At 42.8% G+C, this 24,932-nt stretch overlaps 1 protein-coding gene across 1 annotated transcript in view; it reads right to left on the minus strand.

Moving 5' to 3' along the window:
* LOC146662752 (sodium channel protein type 3 subunit alpha-like) overlaps positions 1-21,545 on the minus strand; it is a 279,350-nt gene extending 257,805 nt beyond the window's left edge. Inside the window, exon 1 of the mRNA XM_085419328.1 lies at positions 20,967-21,545. The gene's annotated coding sequence lies outside the window, so the exon portion shown is untranslated. The remainder of the gene's footprint in view (positions 1-20,966) is intronic.
* Between the last annotated feature and the right edge of the window lie 3,387 nt (positions 21,546-24,932).

Genomic DNA, 24,932 nt, shown 5'->3' on the forward strand with positions numbered 1-24,932 from the left:
AGGGTTTCACTCGCATATCAAATCTTGTTTTGTTTCTTTCTGCCATTTTGTTAGCATGGTCTGTTGCTAGTTTGTAGGTCTCTTGTAGAGTTGCCTTTAGTTTTGTTATGTACTGAGAATGCGACTTGAAACTTTTGTTGTTAAAGGGCAGCCCAAATGCTAGATCGACTGGCAATCTTGGCTGACGGCCAAACATTAACTCATATGGGGCAAAACCGGTTGTATCATTTTTCGTACAATTGTACGCATGAACGAGTGGTTTGACATAGTTGTGCCACTGAGTTTTGTCCTTTTCCTCAAGAGTACCTAGCATACTTAGTAACGTCCTATTGAAACGTTCTACCGGGTTTCCTCTGGGGTGATAGGGTGTTGTCCGGATTTTGCGAATGCCCATGATCTTGCAAAGCTCTTGGATAATGTGGGACTCAAAGTCGGGACCTTGATCGCTATGCAATCGTTCGGGTATCCCGTAGTGGACTATGAAGTTGTCCCAAAGGGCTTTTGCAACGGTCTGAGCTTTCTGATTGCTGGTAGGGATGGCTAATGAATATTTCGTGAAATGATCGGTTAATACAAGCACATCCTTTACATTACTTCGATCAGGCTCAATGGACAGGAAGTCCATGCAGACTAATTCGAGGGGTCTGGTGGATTTGATATTCACAAGTGGAGCTGCTTTTTCTGGAGGAGTTTTACGTCTTACACAGCGGTTGCATGTTTTGATCTTATGTTCTATATATGCTGCCATGCGAGGCCAATAGAACCTTGTTCGGGCAAGATCTAAGGTACGTTCAGTGCCTAAGTGGCCCATGTCACAGTGGAGGCTTTGGAAGACTGAGTCACGGAGCTGTTCAGGTAAGACAAGCTGGTAGGTAACATCTCCTCCATCTTGGCGAGTTCGATACAGGATGTTATTGTGCATCTCCAATCGATTGAGCTCTCGGAGTAGAAGGTTGATGTCAGGAAGTTCAGCTCGCACAGTTGGTGGGACCTTTTCTCCAGTTTCAATTTGTGCAATAACTTCCCTCAGACAAGGGTCTGTTCTTTGTTCGTTTGTGATCTGTTCAGGGGACATATGGGGCATAACAGGAAGACCACCACAGTCATTTTCATTGACAAAGTCACCTGGAATGGCAGCTGCAGAAATGGCTAGCGAGTGAACCAAAGGGATGGTGTCATTTTGAGAGCTGCATACAAGGTGTTTCTCACAAATAGCAGACACTACTTCAGGACTTAAACTGCTGTCAGGTAGGGACAGGTGAGTCTGTGTGAACTGCTGTATGCGGTCGAGCTCTTTTTGGGACACTGCGTCGTTAAGCAACTCGCCATGTGGCCGTCTAGAAAGGCCATCTGCATCTGAGTTAAGCTTGCCTGCTCTGTACTGGAGCTTAAAGCTAAACGTTGACAGGGCAGCTAGCCATCTGTAACTCATGGCATCCATCTTAGCAGTACGTCAGAGGATTATTGTCTGTTACGACAGTAAACTGATTTCCATATAAGTAATCTGCAAACTTTTCCGTTACTGCCCACTTCAAAGCTAAGAACTCTAACTTATGGGCGGGATAACGAGATTCACTCCTAGACAACCCACGGCTTGCATAAGCTATCACCCTAGTCTGGCCATTCTGCTCTTGATAGAGCGCGGCGCCAAGCCCTGTAGTGCTGGCGTCCGTATGGAGCGTATATGGCAGTTTAGGGTCAGCAAAACCCAATACAGGCGCAGTACTGAGCTTTTCAATGATGGTTTTGAAAGCAAAATCACAAGAGGGAGTCCATCGCTCGCCGAAAGGTGTCTTGGGGTCATGGTACTGGACAGACTTAGCTTTAGGCTTTGTGCTTTTGCGCAAAGGAGGGTAGCCTGATGTTAAGTCAGTGAGGGGCTTAACGATACTCGAAAAGTTCTTAATGAACCGCCTGTAGTACCCTGAAAAGCCTAAGAATGAGCGGAGCTGTTTAAGATCACGGGGCACAGGCCAGGTACTTAAGGCTTCCACCTTTTCAGGGTCAGTCTCCACTCCCTTGCTGGACACAATATGCCCAAGATATCTGACAGAAGTTTGGAAAAATTTGCATTTTTCGGGTGAGAGTTTGAGCCCATATTCTTTCAGGCGATCAAGAACTTTCATTAAGCGAGCCTCATGTTCTTCAAGTGTCTTGGAGAATACAATGATGTCATCGAGAAACACGATCACTTCGCGCAGGTTCATGTCGCCCATACATTTCTCCATGAGCCGCTGGAATGTGCTGGGGGCATTTGTAATGCCTTGGGGCATTCTATTAAATTCCCAAAAGCCGATGGGACATACGAACGCCGTCTTTGGTTTGTCCAGCTCCTCCATCTCAATTTGGTAGTACCCAGATTTTAAATCCAGGACAGAGAACCATTGCGACCCGATCAAGGTGGAAAACGTTTCCTCCAAATTGGGGAGAGCGTAAGCATCCTTTATAGTCTGCGCGTTAAGCTTTCTGTAGTCGATACAGAGGCGGACTTCACCATTTTTCTTCCGCACGACTACAATGGGTGAAGAGAAAGGGGAGGTAGATTCCCTGATCACGCCAGCTTCTTGCAGTTCTTTGAGGTGCTTACGGACTGCCTCCAGGTCGTTCGGATGTATGGGACGCGCTCTATGCTTGAACGGTGTTTCATCTGACAATCTGATTGTGTGTTTCACTTGATCCGTCTTTCCAAAGTCAAGATCATTCTGTGCAAACACTTCGGGCATTTGGCTTAGTTTTTCGGTTATGCGCTCCTTCCATTCAGCGCTAATAGGGGAAGAGTCAAAGTTATATGTTACATTTGACTTCTGCTCAGTTCGGGATCTTGGAGTTCTCACTGAGTGTTCGTGAGATAGAACTCTTTGATATGCACTGACTTCTCCGATGACACAATTTAGAGGGATTGTCACATCATGTTCGGATTCATTGGTGAGTATAACTGGTACAAGGTAAGGTGCTCGTTCAGGTAGGTCTATGAGACAAGGTTTCACAAGGATGTCACCAGGTAAGGCTGACATTCGTGGATACTCTAACAAGACAGACTTTTCACCGTTACCGGCTGACACAGCTACAGCACCATCTAGAACAACAGTTTGGCCTGCTGGAATCAACTGTGGCTCTTTGTTGTGCATCGTCACTAAACCAAGACTACTGTCTTTGGACTGTTTGTGTCGTGACTCAAGAACTTTTAGAACTGCCCTATAGCCATATGGCAGGTTCAGCTGCAGTTCATGGCATGTGTTAGAGTACAGCTCATAAAGTACATCTAATGTGTTTGTCCCAATTAGCACTAAGGACTGAGAAGCTGTGCGCACATCGGGGACAACTAAGGCAAGTGTCGGCACTTCAGCTTCAATGCCAAGGAAGTCCTTTGGGAAAGTGACATGCAGTTCAATGTAGCCTAAGTAAGGCACAGACTGACCGTTGGCACCCTCAACTTCTAAAAGTTCAAACAATGGCTTAATCTCATGAGAGGACAAATGCTGACGATAGTAGGACTCGGGGACTGTAGTCACCTGGGAACCAGTATCTAGCAAACAACTCACTGTGTGACCATTAACTTTCACTTGTGCAGTACTCTTCGTACCAATTAGACCTTTAGGAAAGTCGAAGGAATCTGATCTTGTGTGTGACTTTAGGCTGGCACGCTTTTTAGGTGAAGCTTTTTGTTTAACCTGGGTGGGACGGGTTAACAAAGCATCAGCCTCCATTTGTCCCGCAACGGAGGCAGAATTTAGTTTAAAGAAAGCTGGTCATTCTGCCTGTCCCATATCTGCCTTCTCACTCTTAATTCCTTTCGTTTTGCAACTACAAGGGCAGGATTGGGCTCTGACTCACAAGTGGCTACTATATGTCCATCTTCCCCACAGCGGAAGCAATACCAGGGCTTGGGCCTAGTACTGCGGCGGCTGGGTGGAGGTGAGTCTTCAGGTTTGGCATGGTCAGGTTTTTTATTTTCAGGTTTCCTTGTTCGAACTGTCTTCAGTGTTGCTTGTTTCCTGGGCTTCACAACGGCAGCTAATTGGCTTTTTAGATCGGCAACTTGTTTTTTCAGCTCTTCTAGACTATCTGACTGTGCTTGGCGAACATCTGCATTTGTTTCAGTGACCGTCTGTTCATGAGACACTGCTTTTGGTTTCGTGGCGCTAAAGTGTTTCTTCATTCGCGTGTTTTTAACTTCTTGTCGGTTTTCTGCAGTACGCAGGAGAAGCAATAGCTCTGCATAAGTGGGCGGCTCCTTATGCTTTAGCTCCAATTGCAACTCCGTTAGCAAGTTATCATCCCAGCAGCCTCTGTAAAACTGTTTAAGAAGCTGCTTATTTACTTCATGTGGTTCAAGCCCACCTCTGCGCACGGTGTGATTGACTGCCACCTGCAAACGAAGCAGATAAGCAGAGGGCTTTTCACCATGATCTTGGAGGGTGTTCATGAAGCGTACAAACAGTTCCTCACCATCTTCGACGGTGCCAAAAGCTGAATCCAGAAGTTTAAGATAGTCTCCAGGAGTGGCTTCTGGCCCAAGAGGGCGGATGACATCAGAAGCGGGAGCAAGGAGACTTTCAAGAATCTTACGAGTTTTTCCCAACTCGGACAAAGAAGCATCTTCCATCAACAAGTCAACATGAGAACGCCATGTTTCATAGTCAGCTTCGCTGTAAGGTCTGGGCATCTTGCCAGAGAAAGCTCTGAGTCTTAATGTAGAGTGAGCATGTGATGTCTTTTCAACACTCTTGACAACATGCTCGACTACTACTTTCTGAACCTCTGGTGGGTTGAGGTCAGTTGGACTCAACATTTGAGGTGTCAAGTTTGGTCTCACGGGGCGTTGGAATGTGCCCTGAATGGGTTCAGGAGGGTGAGGCAGTTCAGTTAAGACTGAAGGTGAGGCTCCAAGTTGTGTGGATCCTACCACAGGGCAAGTCTGATCAGCAGCATCATTTTCAGGGTTTCTCTCAGCTGTCTCAGCAGCTTCAATGGTGTTCCCTATTGTGGATAGGGCCTCCCGCAACACTTCTTCGAAATCCTCCCCACTTAACTTGGCTAAACCCTTCAGGTTGCTAATGTAAGCCTCAGTAACACTGCCCCCTACGGTCTTAGTATAGACGTCAGTTAAGGCTCGAATGCGGTAACTGACATCTGGATTGTCAGTGGACTGTAAGAGGTAAGGCAGCTTAGGTGCTAATATTTCAACGGCTGCACCGGACTCGAACTCTACAATCTGGCTTTTGTGGAATGCAGAAGAGTCATCATCGACAGCGAGTACTCTACGAATAGTACCATGTTGCTCCAGAAACTCAAATACCTCTTTGTCTTTCTCTCTATCTGTAACACCGCTAACAATAATGGCATTTGGTACTTTAACGGCATACTTCTCGACAAAATCCATTTTCACAGTATGTGAGCATTTGATCAAAGGTCAAAGAGGATTCCAATGTTGTCACACAACACTCTAGGCTCCTGGCTGGCTCGCCACTTTTACTTATGTAACACTGGTGGTGCAATACTAGACCTGTTAGTGCTACTTCTTGCCTTCTTTGCATGTAGTGCGGGCAGTATAGTTACCTTTAACCGCAGTACGCGGACAGAAGGGAAATATGGACCAGATCAGACAGGTTCTAGATTCGTAGGAGCCAAGGGTGTATGACAACAGAGGACTTGTACACAGTAGGTGTAGAAAACACAATTGCATTTATTAGCAATTATTAAAGTTGTGCACATTTAACAAAAGTAGAGCGCGCTTCTTGAAAACAAAATAAAATAAACCCCACAAATGGTCGACCTAAGGATATATTGTCTTTTGTGTCTTTTTTAAAGTCAATTTCAGTCTTTCAATGTTCAGTAGTCATTCAGTGTGTTTGTAACCAGTCGGGTTACAATCTACCAGTTCATCCGGCTCTTTGGGCTGGGCTCGCCATCCAGTACTGGAAAAGGGATCCTCGATTCTTCTCAGGTCCTCAAAACCAATCCAATCCAAATAAGCAAAGGAAAAAACCTGACCATGCGAAGCAACAAATGCTACACGGGGCTTCACAGTGCTCACGTTGGCTCACGGCCTCTGGAATACAGTATCACTCTTATTATTCTTGCCGAAAAAAGGACTTTCTCCTTCCAGCTAGCTTCTTCGCCGCACGGGTAAACTGATCTTTCACCGTCTGTGTCTCTGGCGTATCTTACTGGCACACGAAGGCACGCACAGGTGTCTCAGCAGCGCACAGACTGGGGGGAGGGTCAGACCGGCCAATGATTGGTTGCTCAGTGGATCTGACAAACACACTCTAAAGGACTAAGTCCTGCCCCCACACCATCTATATACCACATATACATATGTACATATTAAACTTATGTTTACATGCCTTTTATCAGTATTTATTATAATTAATTTTGTTTTTATCAATATTTATTCCCATCGTGAGAGTATGAATATTTATACTTTTAATCCCGTTTTTAACACTGGGTTACACACTCTCTGAACCTCCGAGCAGCTTTTCAAAGAAACCTTTTAGAAGATCTTTTTCTGATCGTACTCAAACAGTGAGTGAAGAGAAGCCTTGAACTCCAGCCTGCAGCTCAAAGGTCCTTTAAAACTGGAAACAATATGAAACATGTAATTTCAGCATTTCTTAGACTGATCATTTCAGACCGTACAAGAAAATGACCTCCAAGCCCGAGCTCACTCCACAGCTGGTCTGAACTCATATATTGAGAACATTGTTGGAGGAGTCCATGGATGTGCCAGATGTGCCCCTGATTAACCCACCACCTGCCCCAACCTCCTCATCTCAGCACAAAGTTTTTTGTGACATCTGTTTAACATGAAAAGCAATACGAACAAAATGCAAGAAGGCTTTTGTGTCATGAATAAAGAAAAGGCTAGAAATCATGTGCACTGTTAGCTACACTTCACTGTTATCTGTAATGATTTGGTGGAGAACATAAATAAAGAGGATGTAATAATTATTGTTATTGAAAAGAATAACAATGCAAAATGAAATCGACCTTCTTTGGTTTAATTAACGTTCTGTAATTGTGTGCAAAACTGAAAAGCAGTTATTTCACCACCTTCTCCATGTCTTGGTTTTAACCTGACAGGATTAGAGTGGGGAAAACACAGAGCGAAGGTGAAGGGAGAAAAAAGAATGAATAAAGTTACTGAAGTGACTGAACTTCATTTAAAAAGCCAGAAAACCCCAGGGTCTCCGCTGTAATCAAAACAAACACGGTCCACTTCCTCGCCGCCGCTGCTGTGCTCATCCCGAATTATTGAAAAGAGTCCCGCACTGAACGTAAAGAAAGACTCTGGGGGGGTCTGCTGCTGGCACTGATTACAGCTGTGAGTTCAGGAGGCAGTTCCAGCATCTGGGTCAGAATCAGAAAAAACTTTATTGATCCCGGGAGGAACACCGATTTGCTGCTGCTGATGTTATGCTGCCTGCTGAGTGTGTGAACCAGCTGTGCAACACACTATGTTGTATTTTGAGACGAGCACTGAGTTGCCAGCACCTCATTTGCATAAAGCTCATGTCCAGGCTGGTTCCTGAAGTGAGCCCCCTGGTGGAAGTTGAAGTTACTGCAAGTAGACAACAAAGATCTTATAGTTTTTAGTTCAACAATGTGCACGCTGTTGAACTAAAAGCAGCTTATTTCCCACCTCGAGTGTTTTCTGAAAAATATTAAGGTGAACTTAGATCTATTAAATTAACTCAGATTTAGGTGCTAAAAATGAATCAGATAGGTTTCTGGTTAAAATGTGCTCTTTATTTTAAAAAGTAACAAGTTGGCAGTGGCAGACCCTCCATAATAAGCCCTGTCAAATGACACCTTGTGCAAAACTGAAACGCTGAAATATTTTATTTAATTTTACCCGTCAGGAATGAGAATGACATGTAGAGATTTACCTTTTTCCTAAAATCTATTTTTGGATCAAGTTTCGGTGTGTTAAAAAAAGCAAAGTGGTTGGAATACTTTCCATGCCTCTTTTCCTTCTCTTCTCCTAAAAAATAAAAAATAAAAAATATCATACTTTCCAAGATTTTTCCTTTTGTTCGGTTTTCCTTTATGGCGAAAGCTCGAACGGCTCAAGGTGCAGCTATCTGGCCTCTTTGTTCCTCCGTAAGCTGCCTTATGCTGCCTTGAACAGGCACTTAAGAAAAATGTTGACTGTCAGACCTCTATTAAAGCTGACACATGCTGCTCTTTGGTATTTTACTTTATATGACTCACCGATGCAGCTGCCTTTGGAGCTGCCATTAAAGAATATCACAGACTCCTGTAAAGAACGTCTGCAGCATTTAAACAAAAGCTTTTGTACTCTCAATTTAATTGCGGCACAATAAGTAAAAGGGACTTTAAGATTTGGCTGTCAGAGTTTTTTTTTGTTTTCAAAAAAAAAAATCTATAGCCCACCTTTACAGGACGAGGGGGGGAAAGTGGATCTTTCAAAGCAAAAGACAGCAATTTCAATGTGTCCAAAGTGCTGTGAGAACAATGCTATTACTCCACAGGTGGCAGTACTGGCAAAGTATTTATGTTCTATTTTTAGTCACAGAATAAAAAGTGGTTTTAAGTTTTTAATAAAAGGCTGAGAAGCTTTAAAACAACAGCAGGCTGCTGTAGCTTATTAATAGACACACGCGCACACACTGATGACACATGACACCATGTATTCAGCGTATTCACTGTGTCTTCACCCAGTGAAGATTGTGACATTGTGATAATACGTCTCAAGTACAGGCTGAGAACATTCTCGGAGGCTGCGTTGTTACGTAACCCGCCCCGAGAGCAATTAGACCCAAAAAATGTCAATTGTTCGAGTTTCAGCCGCGTCTCATGGTCTGCTGCAGCAGGTGGAGCTTAATGAGGAGCTCTGAAGATGCTACAGGTGCTCAGCAAGCACCAACAAGACAAAGACAACACAAACGCTGCAGTTCCTCTAGTGCCACAAAAGTGAGTCAGTCCCCATAGACTCCCATGTTCAAATGTCCAACTTTACAGCAAAAATAAACACGCTTACAGCCTGATGCAAAAACTGTTTTGGCCTCTTTGGATAGTTTCACCTGACCTGTGCAACTTTACAGGGACAGGGATGTTTTTATAACACACACATTATAGAAGAGAGGAATGCACTGTTGGTATCAATACTGTTGCAAATAAGACGAGTTTGTAACCCAGAAGTCATTTTTAGTATCGATTAGTATCGCATTGTTGACAACCCTACTGACAGGTTTATGCTAATACAGTCTGCTAGCTGCCTGCTAGACCTCAGCTAACGGTCTCCAAACTGGACCTCTGGACCATTTTTGTGCTGTTGTAGCTTTTGGGAGCATTTTTAATGTAATCATCTGACCAATAATATGGCTGCAATGCAATTCAAGAAGCCTGTGCTCCAGCTCTTCTAAATATTTTCATTTCAGGATCCAAAAAACACCCTAAAGGTCTAACACTAAGGCTTTCAAACATCCTTCTGCTATAGATCATCTCTGATTCTTAACACATTTTGATTAGGACACATCGTGTTATCACAGTGAATATTGCCATGTCACTTTGTATTTCTTTGAAAGTATCCTGCTGGGATTGAAAAGTATATATATATATATATATATATATGTTTAACAATTAACTTTAATTTGGAAAAACTTGATTAGACTCATTTTATGTCCACTAATGCATCAGAGTGCGTGAAGGTGATACAGTTGCAGTAAATCCTCCTACGTGAAGCTTATAATGCTCAGTGTTTGTTGGAACTGCTTTTATAAAGTGTTACTTTTATGGGCTGCATATGTAGTGCTGTTTCTATTATTTCAATCATCCCATTCAATCCAAATAAAAGACACGCCTCTATTTATAATGCAGTTCAGCTGAACGGCACCACAGACCATAATGGCCCCAAAGATGAATTGAACTAAATTTTAAAAGCTCTGAAACATGATTTACTGCAGGGCCGTTTGATTGGACTGCGCTGGTTTCAGCTAGGTGCTATAAACTGCCAAGTGAGCGTGTATTTCATTCAATATGAGCATCCATTAATCTGAAAAAAACAAGCTCTGCTGATTTGGGCAGTAAAATTGTTGAAGGACGGAGAGAAGGCGTCACTTTTAAGAGTCTTTCTCTGCAAGCTGCTTTAACAGAGAAATTACAGATAATTAAACTGTCAGCTCTGCGCTCTCTGGGAGAGAGGATCACTGAGATTAAAGCAACAGATCTGTCCATCCTGACTCAGCCTCCTCACGGAGCTGCTGTGCCGCTGAGTCACCGCCTTCGGTCTGAACCAGGGACTCAGGTGATCTGCTGGAGGAAACGCAGTGAAATCCAGGCAGCTCAACAAGTGGTGACAAACAGTTAATCACAATAAATACAATCTAGAGCACCAGCAGCTAACAGTAGCTTTAAGGACGACTCTTAAGACTCAGAAGAATGTGTTTTTCTTTTGACAATTTTCTGCTTAAAGGTATGACTAACTTCCTGATAATGAAGAAAGTTATTCAGAGAGCTCCTAACTGTTGGCAGTGGTGACAAAAAGGCCTTTAAAAGACTGTAGAGGTCCTTCAGCAGATTAGAAAATGCTGTAGAGATGCAGGAGTGCATTTTATTGTTGTTGTTGACATTAAAATGCTTAACGGTGTCATGATCGTTACTTCAGTTATGTTTAGACTTTGTTTCCTTCTGGAAAGCAGATTGTGCAATGTGCTGATGGAGACGAGGCAGCCAGAGACTGTGGGATAAACGTCTAGGTAACTGTTTGAAGCAACTACCAATGAGAGGAGCTCATATGTGACCAGCTGATAATAAACTATAGAGCTTTATGGATGAACTATGAACAACCTGTGTTCTGGGTATGGGTAATAATCAGTGTTTATGAGCTTCTTAGATGTTTAGATAACTGATGTGTTTAAATCTGTCTTCACTTCCTACATTTTTACATTTGAATATAAAGTTTGCAAAACTTTTTAAAGTGCATTTGCTACACTGAGATGGACCCGCCGTGAATACTTGTGTAACTCCTAAAGCTTTTATATGACCAAATGAAAAGAGAGTTCGAATGTCATTTCTTTGGAGCGCAGGTGATCGTTCTGAGTTTGGATTCTCAGAAAAGTTTGTTTCGCTGAAATCAGCCGGCAGTGCCAGGAACCACAAGTTGCGGTTTGCGTTCCAGACCATTTCATGCTTTGTTTAGAGGGTACGACATGAACATTTATGTCTTTCATGGGAGTTAATGGCCATGAAAACAAACGGCAGGAAGACAACAAAGGAAATGAATGCTAAGCAAATGCTCGGAGGTGGACTGTGGGTTTCTAAGCTTGACCATAAAAGCTATAGAGATGCTCTCGGGTTTCCCGTAGTGCCTTTTCTGCACAAAGGTAAGAGGTAATAAGCAGGAAGCTGGTTCCAACCTGAGGACTGATGTCAGAGAGCCGCAGTGCAGCTCGTCCGGCTAACAGCAGCTCATGTTGTCTTAGCTCCTGCTCAGCAAAGGTCAGGCCTGCTGCTCCAACACTGAACAAACAGCACAACGCCGTGTGGGGCTTTTCAACCGCGCGCACACAGAAACACACCGAGAGGCATCCGGACACACACAAACGCACCAAATACGGGTTCAGACATGAACGGACCCATGTAGGCACAGACACACACACAAAAACACACACGTGATGCATGCGAGGCAGGCGGTGCAGCACTCGAACACCTGTTGTGGGCCGCAGCAGAGCGGCGGCGAGGTGTTGACACAGCAGCTACAGGCTGTTTGAGGAGGAGCTGCAACCATGACGAGGCAAACTGACCGCTGCTCTCTAAAGGTCCCCTACACCTGTAACTGCACCTGCACACACCCTCACCACACCACACCTGGCAAAATATATGAATATGCAAGGACAGTGATTGTTGAAGTGGCGCTTTCATTGCAGTTTTTATGACATTACAGAGTAATATTTTGCTACAATAACATCTGAGCTTTTTACTGAGGTATTTCTTTATTCTTTCAGTGGTTGCATTTCCTGTTGATACGCTGTCATTTCCAAGCTTCTGCGATAGACAACGTTCGTATCATCTTACAAATCTTTTTTTTTTTATCTCAACCATCACAAACATGACTTCAGCTCCCATCATTATTGATAAATCAACATATTTCATTGTTTCAAAATAAAATCACAATTTGTATCACAAGTTATTAAGTTTTTACAGTCAAGGTTTTTTTTCATTAATAGAAGTCAATTCTAACCATAGTAATAATTTTTAACTAATAATTATTCATTATGATTTTATTCAACAATAAATGCTGAATGTTTAAATAGCAGTAAAAGCCATTTATCGGTTATTCAACATATTTTTGTCATTCTATATTTAGTTTGTGAATTTTGGGGCTTCTGTCTACAAAGTAGATCTAAAGTCCTGTGAAAGTCTAAGAAAACTGTTGGGAATTTAAATTTCTGTCAGCTTTACCACACTGAGAGGCTTCTACATAAGAATATCAGGGGCGTTGATTCAACAGCTGGAAACAGCTGGAGATGTGTGCCATCTGCAGGTATTACGGTGAGCATAGGCCAGTCTCACATTTCTTCATGAACTGAGCTCCTGATATTGAGTTGCTTCATCTGTTTATCAAATATAACCTATTTTATACCAATAAGACCTTAAATAAGACTTTGGGTGTGCCAGCCAGTGTGGAGTTAGCCAGATGTGGCCCATAAACCATGGCTGACATCTGGTCCAGGTAAGCTGGACCTATGTCTGAATGAGACAAACTGTCAAGTAAGACCGAATGTGGCACAAGAACCGGCAAACATTAATCTCCATCTGGGTCTATACAACTGATTCTCCACAAAGTCACAATTTCCAGACAAGAAATAATCATTTCTAGGATGTGAAACTTTCTCCTCCACACAGCCTGACTGAAACCAGCCACACAGCAAATATTTAAATGATTTAACTATTTAAACGTTAACATTTACATAAAGCAGACCTTTGTGCTGTTTTTCATTAAAATCTTCACTTGTCTGGTGAGAATCCTTAAAAATAAGTATATGAATATACAGGGAGTGCAGAATTATTAGGCAAGTTGTATTTCTGAGGAATAATGTTATTATTGAACAACAACCATGTTCTCAATGAACCCAAAAAACTCATTAATATCAAAGCTGAATGTTTTTGGAAGTAGTTTTTAGCTTGTTTTTAGTTTTAGGGGGGCGATCGTGGCTCAAGAGTTGGGAGTTCGCCTTGTAATCGGAAGGTTGCCGGTTCGAGCCCCGTCTCGGTCGTTGTGTCCTTGGGCAAGACACTTCACCCGTTGCCTACTGGTGGTGGTCAGAGGGCCCGGTGGCGCCAGTGTCCGGCAGCCTCGCCTCTGTCAGTGCGCCCCAGGGCGGCTGTGGCTACAATGTAGCTTGCCATCACCAGTGTGTGAATGTGTGTGTGAATGGGTGGATGACTGGATATGTAAAGCGCTTTGGGGTCCTTAGGGACTAGTAAAGCGCTATACAAATACAGACCATTTAGCTATTTTAGGGGGATATCTGTGTGTGCAGGTGACTATTACTGTGCATAATTATTAGGCAACTTAACAAAAAACAAATATATACCCATTTCAATTATTTATTTTTACCAGTGACACCAATATAACATCTCCACATTCACAAATAAACATTTCTGACATTCAAAAACAAAACAAAAGCAAATCAGCGACCAATATAGCCACCTTTCTTTGCAAGGACACTCAAAAGCCTGCCATCCATGGATTCTGTCAGTGTTTTGATCTGTTCACCATCAACATTGCGTGCAGCAGCAACCACAGCCTCCCAGACACTGTTCAGAGAGGTGTACTGTTTTCCCTCCTTGTAAATCTCACATTTGATGATGGACCACAGGTTCTCAATGGGGTTCAGATCAGGTGAACAAGGTGGCCATGTCATTAGTTTTTCTTCTTTTATACCCTTTCTTGCAGCCACGCTGTGGAGTACTTGGACGCGTGTGATGGAGCATTGTCCTGCATGGAAATCATGTTTTTCTTGAAGGATGCAGACTTCTTCCTGTACCACTGCTTGAAGAAGGTGTCTTCCAGAAACTGGCAGTAGGACTGGGAGTTGAGCTTGACTCCATCCTCAACCCGAAAAGGTCTCACAAGCTCATCTTTGATGATACCAGCCCAAACCAGTACTCCACCACCACCTTGCTGGCGTCTGAGTGGGACTGGAGCTCTCTGCCTTTACCAATCCAGCCACGGGCCCATCCATCTGGCCCATCAAGACTCACTCTCATTTCATCAGTCCATAAAACCTTAGAAAAACCAGTCTTGAGATATTTCTTGGCCCAGTCTTGACGTTTCAGCTTGTGTGTCTTGTTCAGTGGTGGTCGTCTTTCAGCCTTTCTTACCTTGGCCATGTCTCTGAGTATTGCACACCTTGTGCTTTTGGGCACTCCAGTGATGTTGCAGCTCTGAAATATGGCCAAACTGGTGGCAAGTGGCATCTTGGCAGCTGCACGCTTGACTTTTCTCAGTTCATGGGCACTTATTTTACGCCTTGGTTTTTCCACACGCTTCTTGCGACCCTGTTGACTATTTTGAATGAAACGCTTGATTGTTCGATGATCACGCTTCAGAAGCTTTGCAATTTTGAGACTGCTGCATCCCTCTGCAAGATATCTCACTATTTTTGACTTTTCTGAGCCTGTCAAGTCCTTCTTTTGACCCATTTTGCCAAAGGAAAGGACGTTGCCTAATAATTATGCACACCTGATATAGGGTGTTGATGTCATTAGACCACACCCCTTCTCATTACAGAGATGCACATCACCTAATATGCTTAATTGGTAGTAGGCTTTCGAGCCTATACAGCTTGGAGTTAGACAACATGCATGAAGAGGATGATGTGGACAAAATACTCATTTGCCTGATAATTCTGCACTCCCTGTAGTATCCCTCTACATTTTAATTTTTATAAATAATCCATCATATTTTATAAAGCACGACCCTTTGTAAACTGATATCGGTTCGATGATTCATTGTTAGAAACTGTTACGTGAGTTTTTGTAAAACTGATTTTTTTTATAAGTGCTATAAAAATAAAGGTTCTTATTTTCACTTCAAACTTTATCTGCAGGGCCTGCCCTGTATCGCTGACAGTCTGTTCTCATGTTTGCACATTACAGGTTTCAGGTTTCCTCTTCATGCTGGTCTAAACTGCCCGTTACGAGAGGCTTGCCTTTCAGATTAGTTTGAAACTCCTTTACCGGCTGCACACATCATTCTGCACACTGAAGCCCAAACAAGTGTTTCACACTCTTGGCTGTCAGGTGTTGAGATTTCTTTTTAATATTGCTGCTCTTTCCAAAAAAAAAAAAAAAAAAAAATAGCTACACCGCTTTTATTTTATTTTTTTTATTTTTTTCTCAGCTAACGGCCGCCGTTTACAGAAATATCTTCATTAATCTTAGTGCCCAGACGTTCCTGGATCGACTTCAGAAGCCAGTTGCTTTGAGACATCCTGTTCAGTAAACAGGAACTAAAACATGATGAAGAAGCGAGTGGAGCTGAATACATCACGACCAGAGACTCTCTGCGAGCACTCTAACTGGTGCCGTCCTAACGCTCCAGTAAAGCGTATAATAACCCCTGATGGCCTCTTCTGTCTGTAACCGTCACTCCATCCAGAATCCAGAAGGCAATGGGATCACAGGACTGCAGATTATTTATTTATTTTCTTACATATTTTGAAGCAATCCAAGCGACACTGAAACTGCATCTTCAGTGCCACCGGAAGCTTCTCAGTCTGAGGATTCTTTTCTGACCTTCCATCAGCGTTTGTTCCACCAACAAATCTTCTTCTTTGCAGCTTCTCATTTTCTTTGACTTGCCTGTCTTTTTCAGCAGATTCTCGTGAGTTTTAAGTCTAATGTAAATGAAAAAGGAAACAGTGTTTTTGACCATAAGGTATCAGAAGCAGCAAGCCTGCAGCTTCTCCCAGGCACTGAGAGGCCCAAGCAGCTCTGCACACCAGGACATCTGAAGCTGAGAGCGGCAGAGCCGAAGCAAACGACCAAGAGACACCTCACCTGTGCACCTACAGCCTCACACCTACAACAGCACTATTTCATACCCATGCAGGGAGGTTAGAAGGTGGCAGTGAGAGATTGCTGCCTGCGGCCGTTCTGTGTGCAGTTTACATAATATCCCGGTACCTGTGTAGGTTCTCTCCAGGTACTCTGGATTCCTCTCACAAGACACGCATGTTAGATTAGTTAGTGATGCTAAATTAGCCGTAGCTGTACCCTGCCTCTCGCCCCATCACACCCTGAATTAGATATGCAGATGGGAATGGGTGGATGAATTCAGGAATGGAGTAAAGGTGCTTCAGTTTATCACAAAAAAAGTTTGTTTGCGCACAGCTGGAGCTGAATGAGATCCATTAAGATAAAGCTGCCGGGGAGTTTAGTTTATGTGGTCCAAAAGCTGGTCCTGGTTCTTTGTTAACACGTTTAGGCTGCAAGTCTTTCATCTGCCGTCCCGCTCAAGGACACATCGCAGAGGTGGGGGGTGGAGTGGAGAGGAGACCTGATGTGAGGTTAAAATAGCACTCTGGCTAATTACCTGCCATTTTTCTTCCAATCCAGCGGTCCCCAACCCCCGGGCCTGGGACCGGTCCGTGAGTCGTTTGGTACCGGGCTGCGAGAGTTGAGGCTCAGGTGTGAAATGTTTGGTTTTCAGGGTTTTTATCGGTTTTCAGCGTTATTTTGTTATCGTTTTTATCATTAACTCGGTTTTCCTGGGTCTTTTCACGTGTGTTATGAATAAATCTTCTTTTATCGGTACCGGTACTAGTTTTATTTTGTTGTATTTATCCGCGACACCTTAAAGGCCGTGAAAATATTGGTGGGCATAAACCGGTCCGTGGCGCAAAAAAAGTTGGGGACTGCTGCTCTAATCTATTTACTCATCCAATTAAAGTATTAAAAATATTGTTACTGTTCACCATTTGAGACTTTTTGATGGAAAATTGTGGAGAAAGTATCTGCAGTAATATATCTCAAATATATAGTTGTGTTTCTGAACTTTGTGGTTGAAGAAAATAAAAGAAGTGAAACAACATTTTTAGCCTTTTTTTTTATTTCTTATAAGCTAAATGGTTAATTGGTTGATTACAAATCATTTATAATAATTCTTTTAATAATTTAAACTCGCTTCCTGTTAACTAGATAAAACTGTTGATTCTCATGCTTTCACGTTATAAAACTAACTTCACTTCTTTAATTTTATGAATCTGCACATAAATCATGTGATGATAAACCCATTCATGTCTTTATCAGGTGAGTTATATGAGATTTTATCACCAGGTGACAACAGTCACACTGCACGCCGCTGACCTGCGAATTATAATCCGAGTCAGCCAGGTGGTGTTTGTGACGGAGAGGCATTCATCCAGAAGGTGGAAGGTCAAAGTTTGTGAATTGAATTAACACACTGCAGCTCTAAATGTTGCTGCGTTTGTTCCTTTCAGGAGAAAAAAAAAACCTCGAACCTTTGCGCAAACTAAACCGTTACCGACACCTGGTGCACGTGTTCAGCAGCACCGTGAGGTGATTTCAAATCTGCTTCTAGAAGTCAGAAACATTTATTGTATCTTTAAAGGTGCATCTGTTTGTCAGCTTTATGCAGCGGTTTTCACAGTGGTTCCCACGGTAACTCAAAGCAGGTGTGAGACTGTAGATCAGTTAGTGCAACACACACACACACACAGCAGCGCAAAAAAGCCATCGGTGCATTTTCATTTGCTGTATCAGTGTTTCTCAGGCACTGGTTTACCAACATTTCTCTAAAAAGCTTCTATGAAAGCAGAACAGCTCAGTCAGGGCACAAATCATAGCTGCAATTATGGTCAATACCACGACCACAATTACTCAGAGACTTTGAAAACTTGAAAGAAAGAAAGCTAAAGCTTACAGCCAAACTGCACAAACTACCATCTTTTACTTTTCTGTTATTAGTCAAACTTCCAAAACAGCCATCGTTCGGCTCCTTTCACAGCTCATCGCTCGCTGTTTTTTCCTGTGGGCCGGTTGAGGATGTTGCGTCTTATGCAGACATTTTGAAATCAATTTATTAAGCGTAATTATGCGGCCCTGCGCTTTTCTCTGCCACCCGGACCTGGAACTGAATTTGACACCACTGTTTCCAGTTTCTGAAACTATGCATGTGTAGCATGTGGCTAAAATGCAACCTAACCCTAACCTTGCCCTCAGGGGGGGTTTATGGTGACCAGGTGGATGTCAGGAGGTTAAAAAGGTGCAAAACCAGGTCCACATTAATTTATGACCCAGTCATTTCTAGTCTGACAGCTCAACACTTTTTCTCATGTCTGCACTCACTCAAAAAAATCAGTTGTTGGATGAACACAATTTAATCGTGTCACCTTTTTCCACGTGATTTAACCAAGTACAATAACCCAGTTTTGACCATGTCAAACCAACACGTTTGGCATTTAGTGGTTTAATGTAATCAGAATTTTGTTTTAATTCATTCTGCACAAGTTAAAAACTTCAGGAAAACACAATGAAATCTTGTTGTTTGAACAACTTTGTTAATCAAGGCAATTACGGCTAGTCTTGCTTAATGAACCAATATGGGGGTTGATGATTTCATAGAGACAGACAACCATTTGCATTCATGCGTAGTTTAGAATCACCAATAACTCTAGATTGGATTGTGGATTTGAACCCAGGCCCTTCTTGCTGTGAGGCACCAGCACTGACCATCACACCACCAAGCTGTCACTCCAGGCTTAAAACTAGGAAAGCTGTGATTTCAAGGCTTGATGCAGACTTCTCTGTACGTTTTTGTCCTTGACAGGTTAAACCACAATAAATAGCGAGAGCATACACGTGGTGTGGGTGTAGCTGTCTAGTGATTTTCCTGCAGTTTGACATCTCATGTGATTGTGTGAATTGCGTGAGTCCAGCAAATAACCGCTCTTACTAGATTGTATCAGGTCATCTCAACAAGAACAAATTAAGTTGCTGAAGTTCATGCAGATGCTATATGATTTAATTACGTTCACCATAGCAAGATGAAATTATTTAGTTCAAATTACAAGTTTGAATCTTGTACATGTAACAACCACCCAATTTCATGTTTTTGAGTCCTTAGAGCCAGGAGAGAATCAGCAGATTGTGTTTGGCTGTGTGGGGAGAATGGAGAAATCCCACCCCAAATAAACAATAAAAGCTTTTAATAAATAAGCAGTTAAAACTGAAGGATTTGTAAGAACAGAGAGTCAGAGCTGGTCTGAACCACCGACTGCTGGACAGTTTGAGTTTTTACCCTGAGCTGTTTGGAGGACTGAAACCCTCCATGTCTCGTTTCTTCTGAGTGTTATTAATATGCTTAATAGAAAACAGGCCTTTGCTTGTATTTCTGTCTCTACTCTAGCACGTTTGCTCTTTTTGCTTACTTGGTAGAAATTCTTCCATTTCCTGTAATTAGTTTCTGTTGTATTTCTTGTTATAATGGGAATTGTTGCTGTAAAACAAATTTCTCATAGTGCAATGGTGAAAAGAAACTTAAACCTTGTTTCTTTTCTGATATGCAAGACAGGTACAGGATGAACTTGTCAGAATACATCTAGAAGAACCAGTGCTGCTCTAAACCTCTGGAGAACACCTTTGAGTTCTCACATGGAGATACAGAGAGAACAAATCGCCCACGAAGGCTCAAACCCAGAACTTTCTCACTGTGAGGCAACCTTACAAACCTCTGTACAGACACCGAATGAGGCATGTCAGATTATTAAAGAAAATCCCAAATAAACAAATTGAAGACTGAAGTTAATATTTGAGCAGCAATTTTGAGCAAAAACGCTCTCCTGAAAATCTTGGAATAAACGGTGCAAATATACAACTGCGCACCTTTTCAGGCCCGGAGGACTAATAATGAGCTCTGCAGGGGACATTTATGGTGACTGTACCTGTAGGGACAGAAAATGACTTTGACTGTAGCAGTGTTTCTCTCTATGAGCGTGTAGCAAATCAACGGCTCCATTAAAATAAAATGAATAGACAACACTTCTGGTGCCATTTCCGTCTGTAAACTCATTACTCAGCGCCAAACACACACCTCCAGTGCCATTTAAATATTACAGCGATATAAGAAAGTCCGGTGTGACCATCGAGGACATCAAATACATGTACCAGACACTCAGAGTTCTAATCTGTGTCATACATGTACATCCTCTAACAAGTCCTCATATCTGCGGGATGCTTTTATGCGTTTCACAACAGAAAGATTCTTGGAGGAAAAAGTGGCAGAAAGGTCAGACTGACGCACTTCGCGTCTCAGCGGTGTTATTGGAATATCACAAAGACGTAAATGTGACAACCAGCAGCCACCAGCACGGCCCGAAATGAGCCTCCTCTCACATAAACAAAGCCGCTTAATTAATGGAAAGTGGTGGCACGGGTGTGCTCGGCTCGGCACGGCCGGGAAGGAGCGGGGTTGCATAGGAACAGGGGGAGCGGAGTCTCTGGAGGGCGAAAGTGGCTCAAAGCAGCGGAGCAGAAGGGGAAGTGAAGGAGGGTGAAGCGCTCTGACATCTACTGAAAACTGCGAGTTTTCGGGGCTGACCTCCGCCTGCGTCATAAAAAAAACAAATTTGCGTGGAAATGGGTGCAAACGGGAGTTTTGAGGCAGGTGGGGGAATTCAATTACCTTTAAACTCCAGGAACGCGCGCGTAGGTCATTCTTTGCAGGGGAGTAAATAAATTAAGAGGCTGGGACGTTTTAACGACTTGGGCCCTCCAAACGCACCCGAACACTCTCCGGTCTGATTAAAGTTGCTCCGTGAACGCGCTCACGGGGCAAATAAACGGCTGATATCAGGAGCGCGCCGCGCGGCGTGTCGCAGGTGTTTGGAAACGCCAGGATCAGCGGGAAAGGTCAGAGTTCAATCGTTCAGGAACATTCCCGAGCTTTAAGAAGAAAAGGAGATACTCACATGTGAAACTCCTGCGTTTAAAAAACTGCTGCTTTATTTCACACCATCCCCGCCGCGCCGCTCGAACCCCATCCACACAGGAAAACTCCGCGGAGTGCGTGGAGTGAAATCTCTGAGCTCTTCTTCGCTTGTTTTGTTAATCCAGGGAAAGTGATGATGTAGCTGAGATGAATGAGCAAGTGTCCCCTGCGCGCGCCTCCAGCAGCGCAAAGAGGAGCGGACTGTAGCGCTTCAGTCCAGCCGGGGAGGAGAAAGTGCGCACCGGGCTCCCTCACTCCGCCTGCTCCGCTTCCTCCAGCATCTCCCCAACTTCTTAATTCTCCTGGAGTGGCTTTAGCTCTTCATCTGCTCCCCTTTAATCCTGAAAGGAGCCCTGGTCCGAATCACGAAAGCAGATTTTAAAAACAGAAAAAGAATTTTATCCTTTTCAGGTGTGATCATTAAAAAGCAAAGGAGCGCGCGCTTCCAATAAAGTCCCGCGTGGACTCCAGCTGCTGGTTTTACTGTTTCTCTGGGTAGATTCTGGGAGGAGGAACACAGAGAAGTTGAGCCGTCACAGCGGAGTGCTGGGCTGCGTTTAGGTGCGTCGGTAGGCTGGCAGGGCTGACCGGCCGGACTCCCATCATCCCCGCCGCTTGATTGCCCCCAAGCACTGAGAGAGAGAGGGAGAGAGTTGGGAAAGGGGAGATAGAGAGGGAGTGGATTATCGCGAGGTTACGCCCCAATTCCCGTTTGTCTCGCTCTGTGGTGGCCGAGGGCACGCGCACTTTTGTAAGCAGAGACACGCAGAAAGTCCACGCATGAGAGTAACGGCTAAGATGTATTAATGCAGTTTATCAGACCTCTGTACACCTGACAGTTCATGATGTGTAGCACTAGAAGTGTGCTGTGTAATTCTAACTGAAATATACTTTATGCTAAAAAATGAAATAAAAAATATTACGATAAAGACTTTTTTACATACATGTGCCCCAAACACCGCACACTTTACAGAAATTTATATTAATCATTCACAACATGAAGTCAGAGTCCATGACTTTCATTGTCTTATGCACTGTAAAAAAAACATGTTTCCTTATAAAATAGAATTCTGCCTGTGCTGCCCAAATAAAAAAGCCAAACATAGTTTCAGTCCTACACACTTTATGTTTCATTTCTTGTGACCCATAGACCAACTTTATCAACATTTATCAACAATGACTACCTTGAACATCAACACTTCCCAGGAGTCTCGGTCCCGGTGATCTGTTAAACCTGCCAAACCTGCAAGTATAGAGTTTACATTTTGTGTTAGGAGAGAGAGAGCCTGCTTTTGTGCTCCATACACCGGATCATTTACAGGAACTCTGGTTTTATCTCATTTATTTAGTAAATCCTGGTATTATGATCACAGCTTGTCAGTCACTGCAGTGTATTGACATCGATTGATCCATTCCTGCAGTTCTGGGTCACGGGGGGTTGGGCCTAGGCAGAGATGCCCAGCTCTCCTCCTCCCCTGCCATCTCCACGTTGGGAAGGTGAGGATAGGAACATAGATCGATCCATAATTCCACAGTTTCACTGTCACACAGCTCTCTCATCACCACAGCGTTACAGCGCCCTCATTATTGTCTATGTCACACCAGTCCACCTGAAAATCTCCAGCTCTTTCCTTCACTCACAAAAAGATTTAACTCCTTCCCAAACTGGACTGGGCACTCCCCTGTTTTTTGACTGAGAACTTTGGCCTTAGATTTGGAGGTGGTAGCTCACATTGATGTTGGCTGTCCCTTTAATGTATTTGCTGCAAAGTCATGTCTCAATCAGCAGTATCCTTCAGTCCAACTGTTATCTTCTCAATCACTCACTGTGAAGTTAAGCAAAGTTTAATTCAGCGTCACTAATTCTTATTATACACAAGTCGCTGAATTGCGTTAATAATCCACAGTCACTGGTCAGCTCATCACTGCTCGCGTATTCCTGTGTGGATTCACTGTAAAGCTGCTCTCAGCCACACAAACACAAGGAAACACATCACACACCCACAAGACTCGAACTCTAAAGACAGCATCTCTAAAGCATGATCACAACACGCTAAAATCAAGGATTTAAAGTTAAACACGACCGTTTCAAACACACATGTGTGACTACACTGCCCAGAATGCACGAGTTGGATTGTAGGTTTTTCCTTGTCTGCTGTGAGAGATTGATGCGAGATCATAAAATCATGGCTGCATGTAGTTGTTTCATTCAATGATCCAACAAGGTTATTACAGCAAAGTAAAACTAACAACAAGAACTCAGTATTGTCCTTATAAAACTAACGTTAAGGTTAAGTTTGTCAGCACAACTGGCCTGAGGAGACTGTTGTTCATCATTTTATTTCATGTACTTGTAATATCTGCTCTAAACATCCAAAACGTTTCCCTGCACAAAACCACTGACATTATAAAAACTAAGGAGTAAAACTATCACTGAGGGATTTGGAAAAGTAGATTGAAACTAAATATTTTACAACAGTAACAACCAAAGAACACAACTTAATGTTTTCAATGTAATTTATAATATTTTTAAACATGTTCTGGAAGTTGATCTCTGCCAACAGTAAAAGCAGGGGAAAAGAAAAAACAACAAAAATGTTTCATTTAAGAAAAAAGAGAAATTAATAATAAAGACAAAAAATTGTAGCAACAGAATAAACATAAATAATCTAAAAACAATATAATGATAAATGAATAGAAACTCCAAAAAACATCAACTTTAATCAGCAAAATGAAGATGATTGAGTCACATCATCGCTTCATGATAGCAGTCCAACATTTATTTATTTATTTGCGATTTTTTCCCCAATCCGATAACTTTGAGTCCACTTCTCAGCAGGATCCATTATTTCCCAGCATGCCGCCTGTTAGCAGCAAGCCCACAGTGTGAAGCGTATCACAGTCTCCCCCTGGTGTGTGTTATCACTTACTGTCATCACAGCAGTTAGTAAGAGATGCTGCACGCATATTTTACATTTAATCATGTTTCACTAGAGATGAAAGTGAGCACGAAGTATTTAAAATAAGGTCGGCCGTAAACATCTGCAGCTGTGATATTAATATAATATAACACTGTGGTGAAGGAGGCAAGAAACGAATCCAGCACCCTTTCTACATTTACACCAGAACTATAGACGCCACATTTTTGCAGTTCTTCAGACAGGAAAATGAATCTCCGCTTAACTCTCTGTAAAAGTCCTCGAGCGTCACTGATCAGTTCTCACTGCGAACAACTTTTCACTTCTTTTACAGATTATATTTCACTGGTTTCAGAAACACAGAAAAAGCTCTGAGCAGAGGACCAATCACAGGAGTCCAAGGCTGCAGGTCACAGGTTTGACTCCCACAGCTCCAGACGCCTGACCTGCTGTCGTTTCTTTCACTTTTAGGCTTCAGTTTGTGTTTGATTGGAACCAGGAACCAGGGTTCTTGTTGTTTTTTGTACTGCAGTGACATGAATACAGGTGAGGAGATGCCTCCTGTTTGGCTAAATATTAAACTACAGCGCCCTCTTTGGGTGAAAGGATAGAGATGCATATTGAGAGCTTTTCCATCAGAATTAGCTTGATTGACCAAGTATGTGTCAGGATGCGAGGAATATGGCTCCGGCTATTTCTTGGCCCTCAGTCTACAAAACAGAAAAATGACATCAGCATAACAACAAGACACACAGCATGTTTATGGTGCAGAGTGCAAAGATGCTGGATTAAATAAAGGATGCAAAAGTAGTTACTATATATACAGTAGATAGATAGATAGATAGATAGATAGATAGATAGATAGATAGATAGATAGATAGATAGATAGATAGATAGATAGATAGATAGATAGATAGATAGATAGATAGATAGATAGATAGATAGATAGATATCATACTTTAAATCAGGTTTAAGAGGTTTAAGTGTTTATAAGAATCTTGAAATCGATTTATTTTATACTCAGACAT

Source organism: Rhamphochromis longiceps, linkage group LG9 (assembly GCF_057381845.1).
Source record: "Rhamphochromis longiceps isolate RC_006_pf linkage group LG9, R_longiceps_female_GT1.1, whole genome shotgun sequence".
NCBI classification, from domain to species: Eukaryota; Metazoa; Chordata; class Actinopteri; order Cichliformes; family Cichlidae; genus Rhamphochromis; species Rhamphochromis longiceps.